Genomic DNA, 21,292 nt, shown 5'->3' on the forward strand with positions numbered 1-21,292 from the left:
GTGTGAAAAATTTACCCCTTTGATCCCCTTTAAACCTCCTCCCTCTCACCTTAAATCGATGCCCTCTAGTTTTAGTCACCCCTACCATGGGAAACAGACTCTGGCTATCTACCCTATCTATGCCTCTCATAATTTTATATACCTCTATCATGTCCCCTCTCAGCCTCCTTCGCTCCAGGGAAAACAGACCCAGCCTATCCAATCTCTCTTCAGAACTCAAGCCCTCCAAACCAGGCATCATCCTTGTGAATCTTCTCTGCACCCTCTCTAGCTTAATCACATCTTTCCTGTAGTGCGGCGACCAGAACTGCACACAGTACTCCAAATGCGGCCTAACCAACGTCATGTACAACTGTAACATGACGTCCCAACTCTTGTACTCAATGCCTCGGCCAATGAAGGCAAGCATGCCGTACGCCTTCTTCACCACCCTGTCTACCTGTGTTGTCACTTTCAGGAAACTATGTACTTGCACCCCAAGGTCTCTCTGCTCAACAACACTCCCCAGGGCCCTGCCATTCACTGTACACTGTATATGTCCCGGAAACATGGACAACAAATAAGGAGACTATTGATAAGCTGAATACATTTGAGATGTGGACATATTGGAGGATAGTCTGCATATCTTAGACAGACAGGAAGACTAACGAGAAAGTGGTGGAAATGCCGGAGAAAAGAGGAAATGAGTACATAACATCAAAGAGAGAAAGATACAATACTTTGGTCACGTCATTAGATCAGGAGGTAGACTAAGACAATGATTGGAAGGAAAGATCAATGGGAAACATAGGAGAGGGAAGCAGAGAAGAATATGGATGACAGATATAATGGACTGGATGCAGTTGACCTGTGCAGAATGTGTAAGGACAGCACAGAGGTGGAGATCCATGACAGTCAACCTTCTGGGAAGAAGATGATACCAACCAATGATTGAAAATTCTCTTCCATAGATCTTTACTTATTGCCCAGGTTTCTGAGACGTACAGGCAAGTGGATAGAATGTAGCATCTTATGAGTTTTTTTCCTTGTTAAAAGCTTGAGCTTTCTAGTTGTGAACACATCCTTCATCTTCACAAAGTTACTCCTGGCGATCTCTATCCTTCTCCTGACTTCGGCATCACATCGACCATCTTGTGTTATCATTTGTCCTAAATAGACAAACTTATCTACTCGTTCCAGTGTGACACCATCCACTTCAATCTTCACTCTGGTTTCTTCTAATGTATTCCTTCTGTCTTCCATTGCTTTTGTCTTTTTGGTGTTCAGACACAATCCATATTCTAAACGTTTAGATTTTACTTGATGTACAATATTTTGTAAGGCCTCTTCTGATTCTGCAACTCGCCTTGTGTCATCACATTTGATATATTCTTAACTCCAATTTTTAGGATCATAGGAAATAGGAGCAGGAGTAGGCCATTCGGCCCTATGGGCCTGCTCCGCCATTGGAAAAAAGATCATGGCTGATCGTCTAATTCAGTACCCTGTTCGTGCTTTTTCCCCATATTCCTTGATCCCTTTGGCATTAAGAAATATATCTATCTGCTTCTTGAATATATTTAACGACTTGGCCTCCACTGCCTTCTGCACTAGAGAATTCCACAGGTTCACCACCCTCAGAGTGAAGAAACTTCTCCTCATCTCAGTTCTAAATGGCATACCCCGTATCCTGAGATTGTGACCCCTGGTTCTGGACTCCCCCGCCATCGGGAACATCCTCCCGGCATCTAGCCTGTCTAGTTCTGTTAGAATTTTATATGTTTCTATGAGATCCCCTCTCATTCTTCTAAACTCTAGTGAATATAGGCCTAGTCGACCCAATCTCTCCTCATACGTCAATCCTGCCATCGCATATTCCTCGATGTCACTAGTATCCAGAAATCTATCGATTTCTGTTTTGGACATGCTCAATGATTGAGCTTCCACAGTCCTTTGGGGTAGAGAATTCCACAGATTCACCACCCTCTGAGTAAAGAAATTCCTCCTCATCTCAGTCTTAAATGGCCTACCTCTTATTCTGAGACTGTGTCCCCTGGTTCTAGACTTAGCAGCCGGAGGAAACATCCTATCCACATCTACCCTGTCACAACCTGTAAGAATTTTGTAAGTTTCAATGAAACTCTAGAGAATACAGGCCCAGTTTCTGCAATTTCTACTCATAAGACAATCCCGCCATCCCAGGGATTAGTCTGGTGAACCTCCATTGCACTCCCTTTATGACAAGTATATCCTTCCTTAGATAAGGGGTTTTACACCTGGAAGTACATCTATTTCTCTGAATATTTGTTCTGTCTACAGATTGAATAATCTTGGCGACAGTACCCAGCCTTGTCGTACTCCTCACTTCATTTGAAGTAGTTCAGGGGCTGGGGATTCTGTGACGTATAATTTACCTCCTGACTCCCCAAAGCCTGTCCACCATCTACAAGGCACAAGTCAGGAGTGTGATGGAATACTGTCCACTTGTCTGGATGGGTGCAGCTCCAACAACAATCAAGAAGCTCGACACCATCCAGGACAAAGCAGCCCGCTTGATTGGCACCCCATCTACAAACATTCACTCCCTCCACCACCTTCAACATTTACTCCATCCACCATCGACGCACAGTGGGCAGCAGTGTGTACCATCTACAAGATGCACTGCAGCAACTCACCAAGGCTCCTTAAACAGCACCTTCCAAACCCACGACATCTACCAACTAGAAGGACAAGGGTAGCAGATGCATGGGAACACCACCACCTGCAGGTTCCCCTCCAAGTCACACACCATCCTGACTCAGAACTATATCGCCGTTCCTTCACTGTTGCTGGGTCAAAATCCTGGAACTCCCTTCCTAACAGCACTGTGGGTGTACCTACCCCACATGGACTGCAGCGGTCCAAGTAGGTGGCTCACCACCACCTTCTCAGGGGCAATTAGGGACGGGCAATAAATGCTGGCCTAGCCAGTGACACCCACACCCCATGAACAAATTTTTAAAAATCAGGAAAGATTGATCAGATTGAGGCTTTTTTGCCTAAAAAGGAGATGGCTGAGGGGTGGCCTGATAGAGATTTATAAAATGACTCAGAATTATATAGAATGCACAGCACAGAAACAGGCCCTTCGGCCCAACTAGTCCATGCTGGTGTTTACACCATACGTGTGTCTCCTCCCATTCTACGTACCTCATCTCAGCCCTGTTTTCTCTCATGTCTCGTCTCGTTTCCTCTTGAAAGCATCTAAGCTATTTGCCTCAACCACTTCCTGTGGCATCAATTTCCACATTCTAACCGATCTCTGAACAAAGGGAAGGAATTTCTCTTTATTTCCCGATTGTATTTTTTAGTAACTATCATGTATTTATGGCACCTAGCTTTGAATTCTGCAACAAATGGAAACATTCTCTCCACCTGCACTCGTCCCAATCCATCCTTAATTTTAAAGTCTTCCAAATGCCCGAACTTGCTCAGTAACTGTAATCCTGGTTCTGGTGCCTTCCTTGCAAATCTAGATTTCATTTCTCCAGTGCTTCGATGTAGTATATAGTATGGAGACCAGAGCAGTGCACAGTACTCCAAGTGTGCCCTGACCAGGGTGCTGTTCAGGTTTAAAATAACCTCACTACTTTTCAATTCTCTACCCCCACGCCGCACCACGCACCCCCACCCAGAAATAAACCAAGATGCTTTTGTTAGCATTATGAAGGAGTAGATGTAGAAAAGATGTTTCCACTTATGGGGGAACTCCAAAACTCGAGGTCATAAATAAAAGATATTCACTAATAAATCCAATAGGGAATTCAGGAGAAAATTCTTGGCCCAGAGAGTGGATATAGTATCCAACACTTGCTGCAACTTGGAGTAGTTGAGGAGAATAGTGCCAGGTTCTGGCCTATTCTTTACTCCAGACCCACAGCAATGTGGTTGATCCCTGGCTGCCCTCTGTCATGGCCCAGCAAAGCCACTCTATTGGACCAAAGAACCAGCATGACTGACTGCAGTGGTTCGAGGACGTAGCTCACCAGCACCTTCTCAAGGGCAATTAGATATATGGGCAATGAATAAATACTGGCCTTGCCAATAAACCCTGTAAATAAATAATAACAAATGATACAGTGCCTTTCACAACCTCGGGACATCTACAGCCAATGAAGTGGCTTGAAGTGTAGTCACTGTTGGAATGTCGGAAATGTGGCAGCTAATTTGCATACAGCATTATCCCACAAACAGCAGTGTTTTAATGAGCAGATCCTCTGGATCTTAGTGACATTGGTTGAGGGATTAATATTGGCTCCGAGACACCGGGGAGATCTGCTGTTCTTTGAAATAGTGGTGTGCAATCTTTTACATCCACCAGAGCGGACAAGGCCCTGGTTTAACGTCTCATCTGAAAGACGGATAGGGTTGGGAGGAGGCTCATGTGGGATAGACTAGTTGGGCCAAATGGCCTACTTCTGTGCCGCATATTTCACGTATGGCTGCCATGCCTTCAGCTGCCAAGGCCCGAAACTCTGGAATTCCCTCCCTAAACCTCTCCATCTCTCTCTCTCTCTCTCTCTCCGCCTCTCCTCCTTTAAGACTCTCCTTAAAACCTACCCTCTTTGACGCAGCTTTCGCTCAGCTGTTACCGAATATCTCCTTATGTGGCTCGGCGTCAAATTATGTTCGATAATCACTCCTGCGAAGTGCCTGTGAGATGTTTTACCACATCAAACACGATATGTAAGTGCAATTTGTTATCATGGTTAAGAGGTGCTGTGCGAGTGAGCCAGTGTCTTTGGGTTGAGACATTAAACTGAGGTTCTGCCCGCCTGGTCATGGTGACACGAAAGGTCCCAGGGCACTATTCAAAGTGAACGCATCGGGAGGCCCCGTCACCATGTGGTCTGCAGTGCTTCAAGAAAGGAGGCCCACCACCAGCTTCTCAAGGGCAACTAGGGTTCAGGCGATAAATGCTGGTTTATCTTTGTCAGCACCGTCCACATGCTGAAAATGAGCATATCATGGAATGAGACGGCACAGAATGAGGCTGTTCAGCCTGTGCTAGCTCTTTGATATCGACATCCAATTAATCCCACTGGCCCTGCTTTCCCTCCCTTTCAAGTATTTATCCAATTCTCTTTTGAAAGATACTATTGAATCTGCAAACAATGTCCCGGATCATTTTGTCATTTGTCTCATTTACCGCCTGTGGGATCTTGCTGTGCGCTCATTGCACTGTCCCCTTTGCATTAAAAAAAAACACGCAGGGCTGAATGTTAGCATTTGTGCAAATAATCTAATTTTTTTTATTTGCTGCTTTGGGATTCTGTATTAAATCGCAGAAACATTCTGACACCACCACCCCCCCCCCCCCAAATAAAAAAGTGACATCGAAGTCTCTTTAAACCCTTCCCTTCATTAATTTTCCCTCCTTGGCAGGCGAAATGTAGGTGGCAGAAAGTTATCTGCACTCTCAAGTGTACAACCTGGATCTAAAATAGTTCGCAACCAACATGTTTCCTTTCCTGAAGTCGCTCGACTGAATGCCCGCATTACATAACCGTATCAGCCTGCTGCAACAGTGCAGCCCCGGGCGGCATCAGCCACATAGGCGCACTTGTTTACATGATTTCTCTCCCTGTCACTTCCCCCCCCCCCCCCACACACACACATTGCATTTCAATCTCGGGACCGAAATTAGCTGTAGTCTGCGTCACAGGAAGATGGCGACTGGGAGGGCTGGTGGAGACGTGTGTTGTGTGTTTTTATCTTAGTTGGAACCTTTCCTGTAGAGCAGCCAAGTACAGAGAGAGAGGAGGAGAAGAAGAAGACACTGCAACAGGGGACGAGGTGCAGCAGTCCATTGTGGGGTGCGTGTGTGCCCGTGTCCTCTTTCCTTGCAGGTGAGTGCTTACAGAGATTAGGGAAAGGGTTGGGTTTCGATGGGTACATAACCTGTGAGAGAGAGAGAGAAAGCCCAGACATTGCACCAAAGGAACTGCGCAATTTTACTTCTTAATGTTAACCCAGAGAGACAGAAGTCTTGCAGCACCACGTCCTAATAGGTAACCAGCCTCCAAACGTTTCAGTCAGTTTTGCGTTGCGAGACTGGCATTTCTTCTCAGTTCTGACCCAGAATTTTTTTTTTAAGGATTTGGAGTGAGGGGAGGGGAGGGGAGGGGGGGTGTGTGGAAACCGACAAATGTGGTTAATTTCAGTGAAATTTACAACGTGAACTTTGCAGCTATTCCAACGGGGGGAGACATCGATGAGAAATCATTGCTACATCCGCAAAACGGCAACATTGTATCATTTCCTCCGTCTGCATCGGAAGGTCTGTTCCCTGGATCGTCAAACCAGGGCAAAAACATGCTTGGGATCATGCTGCGCAATTCGCAACCCTCTCCTCCTTGGGTGTGCTACAGGAGCGAGTCTGTTCCTAATTAGTTTCTCTCTCTCTCTCTCTAGCTGTGTGTCGCACCAGTGAATGGGCGGGGAAGATGTTTGAGCTTCTGCAGAAATTCTCTCTCCCCCCCCCCCCCCCCGTTTAGTTTTCGTAAACATAACGTGAATTCAGTGAGGGCTTCGGAAAGGGGTTGCTAGCTGTTCCAGATTGCCCCGGAGCCTCCGTAGGATTGGTCTCCAGGACACGTGTGGGGAGCAAACCAGGGAGGATCACTCATTTGGGGGGGGGGCATTAAAGGAAAAGATTGTGTGCTTTTCTTCAGAACACTTTTTTTTTTGGAGATGGGAGGGGGAGAGGTGTCAAGGGGGTGTTGGTTGGGGGTACGTGAATGGATGAAAGACTTTTATTTTATTGACAGTGCAGAATGGTTCGATCGGGTAACAAGAGACTGTTCGCCCTTTCCAACTGGGGCATCGCGGGGATGTACGCGTCTGGCATCCAGTGGCAGGTGCCTGGAGGGCGGGGTAGGGGGGTGAGAGTCAGTTGGAGGCAGGAGATTGTGTGATGAAGACCTCCTGGAATATGTCCAGCCAGAGTTGGCAACTCTCGTGTCGGTAGTTAACACTGAATTTAATAAAAGGTTCAGTGCAAACATTTCTTTGATCAGGAAATTCACTTTGGCAGCACATAACTCGGTCTGTGTAAGGGGGGGGGGGGGGGGTGGTTTGAGAAGCTTTGACTGTATTTGGGAAATGATGTTTCAGAGCCTGAAACGGATTGGATACTGATTCAGTTCAGGGCACTGCACCTCACGAAGAATATATTGCCCATGGAGGGGATGCCATGCAGATTCACCAGAATGACAGGACTGAAAGGGTTACGTTATGAGGACTGGCTGCAGAGGCTATTGCTTTGAGCACAGAAGTTTCAGGGGTGTTTTATTTGAAGCGTTTAAGATGATTCGGGTTGTTAGGGTAGGTAGAGAGAAACTGTTTCCACTGTTGTCGGAGGTGGGGGTTGGGAGAGAACTCCGGAGCAAGGAGGCAGAATCTTAAAATTGGAACTCGGCCATTTAGGGGTCATGTCAGGAAGCATTTCTTCACTTTATGGCCAGTGGAAATCTCTCCTTTTAAAGAGGCTGTTGAGACTGGAGGTCAATTGAAAATTACAAACCTGAGATTGGTAGATTATAGGTGGGGAAGGGTACCCCGATCTTGAGATGACCAGCTTTTTTTTTAAAAAAAAAAGGGCAATCTCTGATTGTAGCAGTGTTGTGATTCCCCCATCAGGGGAGAGCATGTAATTACACTGACAAGTTTACATAGGCAGTTACCATGATAAATGCATATGGGAGTTCTATGTATAATAGGCAAAGTTGACAGCGAGATGCTTAATATGTTATGTATATAGCTATAGATGTCCTCTGGATTCACCATCCTGATTTACTTAGAATATTTTGGGTTTAACTTATCTGCACCATTTCATTTTTTATACTGATCAATGGCCTCCCCTAACCCCCTTCCATTGAAAGCCTCTCTAATCTTTCCTTAGAGCTCATCCTCTTTATATTTGGGAAACCGTCTTTTTGCAAATAATTGACCTTCTTGTAAGGCTCAGTTCAACAATAAAACATAAGGAGATCTTAAGTATCCAATTACCTTAATTCCTCAGAGATGAATGAGTACACAGCCAGGTTGATTTAATTGGACACAGAACTTCATTGAGCTGTTTCATCATAAATGCCAAGCCTTATTTTAAAGTCACTTAAATTATCTGATAGTTCAAGTCATTCAGCACTCAATTCCCACTTTATTATTCTTAGATTGTTGACTAATTCAAAATTTATTAGTATAAAAACTGACTGAGTCATCTGGAGTAGGCTGTACGCATGACTGGTTCTAATATTTAAAATGCATGATTATTGCTGCATCTTTAGTATTCCGTTCAGTAACTGGGCAGAATTTTTTGAGGCACTGCACCTCCTAGACTATAGAGGGAGCTTTACTCTGTATCTAACTCCATGCTATACCTGTCCTGGGAGTGTTTGATGGGGACAGTGTAGAGGGAGCTTTACTCTGTATCTCACCCCGTGCTGTACCTGTCCTGGGAGGGTTTGGTGGGACAGTGTAGAGGGAGCTTTACTCTATTTAAACCATGCTGTACCTGCTCTGGGAGTGTTTGATGGGACAGTGTAGAGGGAGCTTCTCCTCACCTGCTTCTTGGCCTCCTTCCTTGCTACAATCTACATGCGCTGACAACCCAGCTTGGTTGGTGCCAGACCCCTGCTTTTTTTTCCCACTAAACTTTCCTTTCCACTCTCCTCTGTGTTCCTTGATGTGCTGCTGTGGAGCTTGACCTCGTGCTCAGATTACAATCACTCCCATTGTATTGAATTGCTGACTCAGGCTTGAACATTTGACCATTTCTGTGTCCATTGACCGTAGTTTAACACAAGAGTTGCCTGTTAATCATCCCGACAGCCCGGCAGCAACGTGACTTCAGGGTACCATCGATTCTGCGTGGAAATGCTGCTGGTAGTTTGTTACAGATAGGATTACTGAGTCAACAGGCTGCAGCCTAACAACCTTCTAAACTTCAGTTCTGAGCTGGAGCACTCAGCTATGCCCAGAGCTTAATGGTACAGAAAGAAATGAATAGGACCAGTCGAATGTTGGCCTTTACCTCGAGGGGGCTGGTGGAAGTGATGATTCAGGTCTTAAAGAATCTTGTTCAGCCCCCATCGGGAGTATTGTGTACAGCTGTGGGACCCGCACTTCAGGAAGGATATATTGCCCTTGGAGGGGGTGAGGTGCAGATTCACCAGAATGATACCGGGGCTGAAAGGGTTAAATTGTACAGACAGGTTGCACGGACTAGATTTGTAGTCCCTTGCGTTTGGAAGGTTGAGGGGGTTAATCGAATTGACGCGTTTAAAATGATTAGGAGATTAGATACGGTGGTTAGCGAGAAACAATTTACTCTGGTTGGGGGCGGTCCAGAACAAGGAGGGAGCACAGCCTTAAAGTTAGAGCAAGACTGTTCAGAGGTGATGTCAGGAAGCACTTCTTCACACAATGCATCTTTGAAATTTGGAGCTCACTCGCACCAAAAGGCTGAGGAGGCTGGACGGGTCAGTTGAGATTTTTAAAGGCTGCGATCGACAGATTTTTGTTGTGGTGGGGGGGGCTTTGCAGGATATGGAGCAAAAGTGGTTGCATGGAGTTTGGGTACAGATCAGCCATGATCCAGGTGAATGGCCAAATCCAACTCCTGTGTTGCTGAGTCTGCTGTTAGGTGGTGGTTATTGAACAGGTGCTGTATAAGACGTCAAATAATAATCAGTCCTGCCTTTGTTCACCTCTGCGTTCGAACATGTAATGGTGGGCGTGTTGAGCATTTGTACATGAACCGTGGTAAAATGAGAGGCTTGCTTTGCCCTGCTAACTCCGGTTGTGTGTCGAGAGAGAGAGAGAGAGAGAGAGCTGTACAACACCGAGGGGTAAATTATACTGACGTGGCCGAGATGAATGTTCTTCGGGTACCGGATATTAAGTGTGGGAGCACTTGCCCCCCCCCCCCCACACATAGTCAGGCTCCAAGAGACGTGCGGAGGCTTACGCAGTTGATTACAATCCACCTGGCCCTTTAAAGAAGGGTTTGCCCCTGTTTTGTGGGGTTTGCAGAATTGGAGTCACCGCTGGAAGGTGGGGTGGGGGGGGCGCAGCGGGAGACGGGGAAACTTGCTGAATCTCTCAACTGTTTAAAGGCCCTTCCCTTTTAAGGGGAAACGGTCTTGTGATTTTAGCTCAAGGTGTGTTCACAGATCTCTGCACTCCTCCTGCAATCCTGGCCTCTTGTGCACTTCCGATTTTAGGCTCTCCGCCATCGGTGGCTGTGCCTTTAGCTGCCTGGGCCCCAAGCTCTGGAATTCCCTCCCTAAACCTCTCCGCCTCCTCTCCTTTAAGGCACTCGTCTTAGACCAAGTTTGTGTTCGCCTGTCCGAAGATCTTGTGTGGCTCCGTGCCAGACTCTGTTTGATGAACGCTGCTGTGAAGCGTCTTGGGACGTTTGACCACACTAAAGGCGATATATGAATGCAATTTGTTGTTGCGTGTCTAACAAAAATTTACAATAGTTGGATCAATAATTTTGAAGGGGCACGCAGAGCAACAGCAAGACTGATCCCAGATGTATAGTAGACGTGGCACAAAGAAAGACGAGAGGAGCCCAAGTCCTGCAGATTGGAGCAAGTGGCTCAAAGCTGAGCTTTACTGCGGTATATAAACGATAAACCGGTATCGCTCGGGTGAATCCAGAGAGGGTCAGGCCTGTGAGACTGGCGTTGTTTTGAAAGTAGTGGAACGCAAATCCGAAACAGCCGTTGGAACTGAGCTCTTTACCTCAACATTTGGAATCAACTTCAAAGTTAGGTGGAGCAGTCAAAACGTTTGATGCAGTTTAAGGTGCGGTTGGGTCCAGAACTGGTTCATTTGGAACACCAGAGGGACTGGCGCAATAGGCCGAATGACCTTTTCTCCTCTCTCGGCGTGCTCTTAATTCAAGATGGCGTGAGGCAGGATCCTTTGTCCCGCAGAGAACGCAGCACTTCCACCAGAAGGTGGAAACTGGAAACATTTATTTGCCCATCCCTAATTGCCCTTGAGAAGGTGGTGGTGAGCCACTGACTTGAGGGAATTACTGAGGGAAGTTAAGAGCTCATGGTACTGGCGGGGGTGGGGTGGCGGTAATAGATAGAGAATTGGCTAACTAACAGGAAAGAAAGAGTCAGGATAAATGGGTCATTTTGAGGTTGGCAGACTGCAACTAGTGGAGCTCCACAGGGATCAGTGCTGGGGCCTCAACTGTTTACCGTCTCTATTAATGACTTGGATGAAGGGACCGAGTGTATTGTGTCCAAATTTGCAGACGATACAAAGATAGGTGGGAAAGCAAGTTGTGTGGAGGGCGCAGTATCTGCAAAGAGATATAGATAGGTTAAGTGAGTGGGCAAAAATTTGGCAGATGGAGTATAATGTGGGAAAATGTGAGGCTGTCCACTTTGGCAGGAAGACTGGAAGAGCAGAATGGTATTTCACTGGAGAGAGACTGCAGAATGCTGCGGTACAGCGGGATGAATCACAAAGTGTTAGCAGCAGGTACAGCAAGTAATTCGGAAGGCAAATGGAATGTTGGCTTTTATTGCATAGGGTGGAGTTTAAAAGTAGGGAAGTCTTGCTCCAACTGTACAGAGCATTGGTGAGATCGCACCTAGAGTGCTGTGTACAGTTTTGGTCTCCTAATTTAAGGAAGGATATACTTACATTGGAAGCAGTTCAGAGAAGGCTCGAGGGGCCAAATGACCGACTCCTGCTTTATTTCTTATGCTCTTAAGTATGCTTTTTAGTTCCAGGTTTTATTTAATTAATTGGATTTAAATTCCCTAACTACCATGGTGGGATTTGAAATAAGAACAAAGAACAGTACAGCACAGGAACAGGCCATTCGGCCCTCCAAGCCTGCGCCTATCTTGATGCCTGCCTAAACTAAAACCTTCTGCACTTCCGGGGTCCGTATCCCTCTATTCCCTTCCTATTCATGTATTTGTCAAGATGCCTCTTAAACGTCATTATCGTACCTGCTTCCACCACCTCCCCCGGCAACAAGTTCCAGACACTCACCACCCTCTGTGTAAAAAAAAAAAAAAACTTGCCTCGCACATCCCCTCTAAACTTTGCCCCTCTCACCTTAAACCTATGTCCCCTTGTAACTGACTCTTCCACCCTGGGAAAAATCTTCTGACTATCCACTCTGTCCATGCCGCTCATAACTTTGTAAACCTCTATCATGTCGCCCCTCCACCTCCGTCGTTCCAGTGAAAACAATCCGAGTTTATCCAACCTCTCCTCACAGCTCATGCCCTCCAGACCAGGCAACATCCTGGTAAACCTCTTCTGTACCCTCTCCAAAGCCTCCACGTCCTTCTGGTAGTGTGGCGACCAGAATTGCATGCAATATTCGGAGTGTGGCCTAACTAAAGTTCTGTACAGCTGCAGCATGACTTGCCAATTTTTATACTCTATGCCCCGACTCTGGATCATTAGTCCAGGCCTCTGGATTACTAGATCAGTAACCTGATGACCATGCTACCGTACCCCTGTGGAGGTACTCCACCCTCTGCTGTGGTGGAAGTGAAATTAGATTTAGGGTTGGTTAAGTCAGCAGGCTAATTGTGGGACATGTGTGAGGAGGTGGAATTTATGGGGGTTTTTTTTCTATCCAGGGTGATGAGCAGTTGTCAGTTCTGGACACCCCCCTCCCCATCCCCACTATCCCTCCTCTTGGCCTGATTCATGCTGAGGTATGGAGTCAGGTTTTACCCCAATAATGGATGTGTGAAGCTGGACCTCGGCAGTACTCTGCGGACGTGCGTTGTGCGTGGTCACCGCTTAGTAATGATCAGGAGCAGGAACCCTGGCTGATTTCCCCCCCAACCTCGACCACTGGCCTAGTGCCTTGACCACAAGCCTGGTTGAGATATGGCCTAACTTAGCACAGGTCAGGAATGGAGCCTGAGGCCTTCGTGGCCGGGCTAACTTTGTGCGTCGTATTTACAAACTGAACTGCTGGGACAGATCCTATGAAAGTATCTGATTGTTTTTAAACTATCAGGATGACCCACCAGCTGTGGCGGCCTTCCACGTTTTTCCCCCTCACCCCTGCCCTCCATGTACGGTTTGAGTTTCCACGGCAACCATGGCCAGTTCAATGTGAGTTATTTATTTCTCAATTGCAGCTGAGCAGGTAGAGGGTTAAATTTGTTTCTCTCTGCACCGCCTTGTTGAGGGCCACTCTTTGACCGTGACAGGGCTCGTTTTTTTAGTGAAGTGTGATGGCGTTTGATAGCTTGCTGTGAGGAACACAGGTTTCCAGCAGGTTTAAATGAGTTTCTCGTTTGCCACAACTCTGGCTGCTTGTAAATCTGGCTCGACAAGCTTTTCTGGGATTCTGCAGGAACCGCCCTCTGCATTTTCCGCTTTGTATTTGGAGCTTTTTTTTTGGAGCTGTTTGTGAAGGGGTGAATCTCAAATTCATTACCAATGAGCACAGGCGTGTCCTGCTCTATTGCATTTACAGTACCAAAAGGCTGGACTCATACAGACATAAGCATGCTCACACACATGAGCACACGCTCTCAGACATCGCCCCCAGTCCCCTGCCCACACACACACACAGACGCACACTCAAATTCCCCTTTGGAACAAGTGTGAAATGGCAGAAAGCCAAAAATGTACCTTCAAGGATTGTGTTTTTTTTTCTGGAAAGCTCTCTGAGCAGTGTGCTCAGTAAAATGAAATTAACCTGGCTTTACATGTATGTGTGAGATGGCTTGGCCATGTGAGCCGCATGGAAGATGGCAGGATCCCCAAAGACACATTGTACAGCGAGCTCGCCACTGGTATCAGACCCACCGGCCGTCCATGTCTCCGTTATAAAGACGTCTGCAAACGCGACATGAAATCGTGTGACATTGATCACAAGTCGTGGGAGTCAGTTGCCAGCATTCGCCAGAGCTGGCGGGCAGCCATAAAGACAGGGCTAAATTGTGGCGAGTCGAAGAGACTTAGTAGTTGGCAGGAAAAAAGACAGAGGCGCAAGGGGAGAGCCAACTGTGCAACAGCCCCAACAAACAAATTTCTCTGCAGCACCTGTGGAAGAGCCTGTCACTCCAGAATTGGCCTTTATAGCCACTCCAGGCGCTGCTTCACAAACCACTGACCACCTCCAGGCGCGTATCCATTGTCTCTCGAGATAAGGAGGCCCAAAAGAAGAGTGAGAGGGAGTGTGAAGCCTTAGGAGTAGGCCCCAGACTGTTTCGAGGGCTTCTGCAAGGCTCTTCATTCCGAGGGAGAGTCTGAAAATACTCCCCATTTTGCAAGTCAAAGCTGGGAATTGGTGAGGACAGGAGAGAGAGAGAGAAAGTGTCTGCAATTCCTGGGAGAATCGAAGACTCGGGACTTTTTGGACTGGTTTCAAGATGTGGTCAGTGTAGCTGAGAAGGCCTGCCTCCTTCACAAACAAGAGGGGAAAAAAAACTGTCACGAAACAGTAACTCTCACATTAACAAATACTGTCTGAGGAAATAGTCGCCTGGAGATGCCACCTTAATGGCCCAAGGCGTATATGCGCGTGTGTGCAGGTACACACGCTGGAGTACTCGCAGGTTTGCTCCGTCCAGATGACTATGTTTACAGTGAAGGTGATGTCCGCCTCGTGTGCTTTCCTGTATCAGCCGCCTCTCAGCGGGTAGCACTCTCATCTCTGAGTCCGAAGGTTACCGGTTCAACCCCTGCTCCAGAGACCCGAGCACTAAGATCTCAACTGGCGCTCCCAGTGTAGGGCCGAGGGTGCGGTACACCGTCAGAGGTGCCGTTTGTGCAGTGAGACGTTAAACTGAGGCCTCGTCCACCCTCCTTGGGCGGACGTGTGTATATATATGTATATGTATATGTATGTATATATATATATATATATATACCACCACCTCCAGGCGCGTATCCATTGTCTCTCGAGATAAGGAGGCCCAAAAGAAAAGAATATATATATATATATAGCGCAGGGTTATTTCCAAGAAGGGCAGGGGTGTTCTTCCCGGTGTTTCGGCCAGCTTCCCGTCTCTCGGCCAACACCTGAACCTGAATGAAATCGAAATACTGCGGGGTGCTGGAAATCTGAAATAAAAACAGAAACTGCAGTTCTGATGAAACGTTAACTCTGCTACTCCCTCTCCGCAGATGCTGCCAGACCTGCTGAGTATTTCCAGCACTTTCTGCTTTTATTCCTGAACCAGAATATCTGCCCTTTCCCACGTCGCTGTTTTGTGTGAAGGTGCTTATAACTATGGAAAATTTAAGTTGTCATCTACATAAAAGGCACAGTCCAGTGTGACTGGAATGAATGTGGTACAAGGTGGCCACCTACTGGTGTAGTAGTGTGAGACTCAAAGATCATGTGATGACAATCTCAGAATTGATAGGTTCCGAGCAAGTCATCTGACATTGTCCATTTAGATGCCTCAATAAGCTTGCTATCGGTAATTGTGTGTCTGGATTGATGAGAGTTAAAGGCAAGCCCCCATTAGATATCCTACTACAGTAAGTGTATAGACGTGTAACTCGCTTGCATTTTCTGTCTGTTGGTAAAACCAACAAGTTCGTGTATCTCTGGCACCCCAACCTTTGTGTCGAAATGCGTAAAACTTTGCAGTGTGGAAACAGGCCATTTGGCCCAACAGATCTATGCTGGTGTTTATGCTGCTGGTGAGCCTCTACCCACCCTATTTCATCTAACTCCATCAACGTGTGCTGCTATTCCTTTCTCCATCATGTGCTTGTCTAGCTTCCCTTTAAATACTGTTCACTCTGGTTGCAAGTTCCATATTCTTACCACTCTCTTGAGTAAAGAGATTTCTCCTGAACTCCCTATCGGATTTATTAGTGACTACAGTTTTTGAGATATCTCCCGCAAGTGGAGACATCTAACCTATCAAACTCTTCGCTAATTTTAAAGACCTCTGTTTGGTTACCCCCTCAGTCTTCTCTTTTCTTGGGAAAAGAGCCCCTGCTTGTTCAAGTCTTCCCTCGTAAACCTTTTTCTGCACCTTCTCCAGTACCTCTTCATTTTAATATGGCGACTAGAATTTGGATTAACTCAGTTCATTTAGCGCAAGAGTTGAGGCATGCGCTGGGATCTATCAGGTACGACTCTTGTTTTCCTTTGCCGTTCTCCCATTTGTGTTTACGTAGCTTGTTTACTCTCCACAGCTTTGAGCATTGGGAGCGCCCTGTTTTGTACCACGTAATGTACTCACTGTGGCACGGTCAGCACTGCGTACTGTGCGAAGGACCCATTGCTAGATGCCAACCTGAGGGAAGACAGGACATCTTTGGACCTCTGGTGGACCCCCTCTTTTAACCCAGTGGATCTGCACCTCAGTGTAAGTGCCCCTTTGCCTACTGTTTCTGGGCGGGTTATGTCATTGAACGAATGTCAAGCTCTGATACAGCACCTCGTAGATTCGTACAGTACAAGAGGAGGACATTTGGCCCATTATGCTGAGAAAAGTTGGCCAACTAGTCGCAGCTAATTGAACAGCTCCGTTAAATTACCCCTTGACCTTCTGTGCCGTAAGAACAGCCCCAGCGTCTCCATGTAACTCAAGCCCCTCATCCTTGGTACTATTCTAGTAAATCTCCTCCAAGGCCTTGACATTCTCCTGAAAGTTTTTTTTTAGTATTCTCTCATGGTGTGTGGGCGTCGCTGGCAAGGCCAGCATCTTTTGCCCATCCCTAATTGCCCTTGACAAGTAAGTGGCTTGCTCGGCCATTTCAGAGGGCAGTTAAGGGTCAACCGCATTGCTGTGGGTCAGGGGTCACATGTAGGCCAGAGCAGGGAAGGACGGCCGATTCCCTCCCCGAAAGGACATGAGTGAACCAGGTGGGTTTTTATGACAATTGATGATGGTTTCATGGCGCCATTACTGACACTCGCTTTCAATTCCAGATTTTTATGAATTAATTGAATTCAGATTCCACCAGCTGCCGCGGTGGGATTTGAACCCGTGTCCCCAGGGCATTAGCCTGGGCATCTGGATTACTACCACTCCCTCTATAGCAAGAACATCCTTCCTCCGATAAGGAGACCAAAACTGGACACAATATTCCAGGTGTGGCCTCGCCAAGGCCCTGTATAATTGCAACAAGACATCCCTGCTCCCGTACTCGAATCCTCTCGCAAGATGGCCAACATACCATTTGCCTTTTTTACCGCCTGCTGCTTACCTTCAGCGACTGGTGTACCAGAACACCCAGGTCTCGCTGCATATTCCCCTCTCTGTTTGTAGCCATTCAGATAATAATCTGCCTTCCTGTTTTTGCTACCAAAGTGGATAACCTCACATTTATCCACATTATACTGCATCTGCCATGCATTAGCCCACTCACTCATTGTCCCATTGTGGGCAACCTGCCCAGGGTCATGGGATGCGGTGAATGAATGGGTTAATCTCTTGCTAGGAGCTGGCTGTGTACTGCCAAACTGGATTAAAATGGGTTTAAAGGGCCTGAAGAGATTTGACCAGTCAAATAACTTTTTAGCTATCACAATGTCCCAGTAGTTACTCGTTGTTTCAGGTTAACCTTGCAAGATCAAGGATCAGTAGGGAAGAAACATAATGTATAGAAGAGAGTAGTGTTCTCAAGCTGGGTGAAGATACACTGGGACAGTGAAGAGGGAGCTTTATTATATCTAACCCCCGTGCTGTACCTGTCCTGGGAGTGTTTGATGGGGACAGTGTAGAGGGAGATTCACTCTGTATCTAACCCCATGCTGTCCCTGCCCTGGGAGTGTTTGATGGGGACAGTGTAGAGGGAGCTTTACTCTGTATCTAACCCCGTACTGTCCCTCTCCTGAGAGTGTTTGATGGGGACAGTGTAGGGGGAGATTCACTCTGTATCTAACCCCGTACTGTCCCTGACCTGAGAGTGTTTGATGGGGACAGTGTAGAGGGAGATTTACTCTGTATCTAACACCGTTTTTTTTTTCCAGATAAATAAACAAAAAACTCAAATTAAAATGCCATTCTCGGCGTCGACAATGCACTCCAGTCCCTGCGATGCCCACCGGTCGCGGAAGGCCTCAAGCGTACCCGCAGACACCGCATGCTCCTTTTCCAGGGACACCCGGGCGCGAAGATAACCGCAGAAGAGGGGCAGGCAATCGGGGAGGACGGACCCCCCGACGGCCCGCAACCTGGACCTGTGAATTGCCACCTTGGCCAGGCCCAGGAGCAGACAGACGAGGAGATCCTCCTCCCGGCCCAAGCCCCTCCGCACCGGGTGCCCAAAGATCAGGAGCGTGGGACTGAAGTGCAGCCAGAATTTGAGGAGCAGCCCCTTCAGATACTCAAATAGGGGCTGCAACCTCGCACACTCCGTATAAATGTGGAACACGGACTCGTCCAGGCCGCAGAAAGCACAGGTGGCCTGGGAGTCCGTGAACCTACTTAAAAGCCTATTGCACGGGACTGCTCTGTGCAGCACCCTCCACCCCAGGTCCCCGATGTAAAGGGGGAAGACTCCCGCGTAGAGAGACCTCCATCGGGGTTTCCCCTCGCCGCCAGATGGCAACGCGGACCGCCAGGGCGTGTCCGGCCGGCTGACAAGGGCGAGGAAGTGGAGAGTGTGCAGGAGCAGCCCGTACAGGAAACCCCTCCGCGCCGATTGGAATGGCACGGAGGGCATTTCCAAGAGGCGGCTCGGGTTGTGCGGGACCGGCTCCCGAGGAGGGTTTCGGGGCCTGGGTCCGATGAGCAGTTCCGGCCGAGCGGGGGTCCGGCACTCCCGAGCCCCCTCGCCACCCGCAGTGAGGGGCGTCCCGGGGGTTTTGGCTACTCCTCCGCCCGCCGGACCGTCCCCGGAGTCGGCCGCCCAGACAGCCGAGGCGCTCTCCTCCGCCGGCGGGGGGAGCATCCTGACTGGAGGCGACCATGTTCCAGACTCGGAAAAGATCCCGGTAAAAGACAGGCAACTCCCTCAGAGAGGCGCGGCTAACGGACTCCACCGGGAGCTGCGTGTCGTCTTGAAGGCAGTGACACCGGCGGAAAAAATACGTCACCGGCGGAAAAAATACGTCGCCAGCACACACCATCTGGGAGGACGCTCGACGTACAGGTATCTCTGCAGGGTCCGAAGGCGGAGAGTCGCAGCCTGGGTGCGGACGCACACCAGCGACTGACCGCATTCCTCGATCGGGAGACTCAGGACCGCGGCAGAGACCCAGTGTTTCCTCTTGCCCCAGAAGAAATCGACGAGTTTCTTCTGGATCTTGGTGGCAAATACAGGGGGCGGGGCCAAAGTGACCAACCGGTACCACAGCATGGAGGCCACCAGTTGGTTTATGACCAACGCTCGGCCCCTGTAGGAAAGCACTCGGAGCAGTCCTGTCCAGCGCCCCAGCCGAGCGGTGACTTTCGCCTCCAACTCCTGCCAGTTTGCCGGCCAGGCTTCCTCAGCGGGGCTAAGGTGGACTCCCAGATAGAGGAGGTGCGTGGTGCTCCACGCAAAAGGTGTCATCTCCTCCGGCAGGGAGTCCACCCGCCACTGACCAACCAGGAGTCCGGAACATTTCTCCCAATTGATCCTCGCGGAGGACGCGGCAGAAAAGGTCTGCTGGCAGTCGCGCATCCTCCGCAAGTCAACGGGATCTGTGATTGCGAGGAGCACGTCGTCGGCGTAAGCCGAGAGGACGACCCGCATGGCCGGCTCGCGCAGAGCCAATCCCGTCAACCTCCTGCGAAGCAGGCACAGGAAGGGCTCCACGCAGATGGTATACAATTGGCCGGACATGGGGCACCCCTGACGCACTCCTCTCCCAAATCGAAGGGGCGCCGTCAAGGACCCGTTAACTTTGACTAGACACTCTGCGGCGGCGTATAAAAGTCGGACCCGGGCCACGAAATGCGGCCCGAGTCCGAAAGCGCGCAGAGTCCCGAAAAGGTAATCGTGATCCACCCTGTCGAACGCCTTCTCCTGATCGAGGGAGAGACAGGCGACCGACTGACCAGTCCTCTGGGAAAGATGGATCAGGTCCCGGACCAGGTGGATGTTGTCCTGGATGGACCGGCCCGGGACCGTGTAGGACTGGTCGGGGTGGATCATGTGGGCCAGCACGGAGCCCAGGCGGGTAGACATAGCCCGGGCAAAGATCTTATAATCCGTGCTGAGGAGGGAGACCGGACGCCAGTTTTTAAGCAGGCGGAGATCGCCCCTCTTCGGCAGCAGGACGATGACCGCCCTGCGCCACGAGAGGGGCATCTCCCCGGTCGCCAGGCTTTCCCCCAGGACCCGCGCGTAATCGTCCCCCAGGACGTCCCAGAACGCCCTGAGGAACTCCACGGTCAACCCATCCAGCCCTGGGGATTTGCCCCTCGAGAGCTGGTGGAGGGCGCCAGTCAGCTCCGCCAACGTGAGCGGAGCCTCCAATCCTTCGGCGCCCTCCGGGCTGACCTGCGGCAGGTCCTCCCACAAAACTTTGCGCGCATCCTCGCTGGACGGATCCGGAGAGAACAACGCACTGTAATACGTCCGGACCAGGAGGCCCATTCCCTCCGGATCCGTGATGGAGGATCCGTCGTCGGCCAGCAGCTCGACGAGCTGCTTACGGACCCCCCGCCATTTTTCCAGCGAGTAGAAGAAGGGTGAGGCGCGGTCCAAATCTTCCAGGATCTGGATCCGCGACCTCACGTACGCGCCTCGGGACCCTATGAGCTGCAGGTTCCTCAGCGCGCCCTTCTTCTCTTTGTACGCCTGCCACAGGGCCGGGTCCGCGACGGCATGACCGAGGCTGGATTCCAAGTCGAGCACCTCCCTCTCAAGGCGCCCGATCTCGGCTTCCCGCCTTTTGGTCGACCCCTTCGCGTACTCCTGACAGAAGACGCGGATGTGAGTCTTGCCCACATCCCACCATAGCCTCAAGGAGGGGAAGCCCCCCTGCTTCCTTCTCCAGTCGGCCCAGAATCGACAGAACGAGTCCCGAAATCGCACGTCCTCCAGCAGCCGGTTGTTAAAGTGCCAGTACGCGGACCCCGCCCGCGTGCGGAGCGGAGTGAACTCCGCCCACACCAGGCGGTGGTCCGAGCACGGCACCAGCCGCATGGAGGCCGCCGAAACGCGGGAGACGTACGCCTGCGAAATGTAGAGGCGGTCGATTCGCGACCCCCCTCCTCCAGACCTCCACGTGAAGGCGCTGGAGTCGGGATGGAGATTCCGCCAGACGTCCACCAAGTTAAGGGAGCTGATCAGTCCCCTCAACTTCTCCACCGACGCTTGGCCGCGCTGGGGACCGGAGCGATCCCCCACCTCGAGG

General features: G+C 49.4%; 1 protein-coding gene across 3 annotated transcripts in view; it reads left to right on the forward strand.

The window, feature by feature from the left end:
• The first annotated feature begins 5,663 nt into the window (after positions 1-5,663).
• The window catches only part of LOC137346163 (PHD finger protein 1-like), an 85,406-nt gene continuing 69,777 nt past the window's right edge, over positions 5,664-21,292 (forward strand). For all 3 annotated transcript variants that reach the window (XM_068009514.1, XM_068009513.1, XM_068009515.1), the window contains exons 1-2: positions 5,664-5,867; positions 16,192-16,364. The gene's annotated coding sequence lies outside the window, so the exon portion shown is untranslated. The remainder of the gene's footprint in view (positions 5,868-16,191; positions 16,365-21,292) is intronic.

The sequence above is a fragment of the Heterodontus francisci genome, chromosome 29 (genome assembly GCF_036365525.1).
Source record: "Heterodontus francisci isolate sHetFra1 chromosome 29, sHetFra1.hap1, whole genome shotgun sequence".
In the NCBI taxonomy this organism is placed as follows: domain Eukaryota; kingdom Metazoa; phylum Chordata; class Chondrichthyes; order Heterodontiformes; family Heterodontidae; genus Heterodontus; species Heterodontus francisci.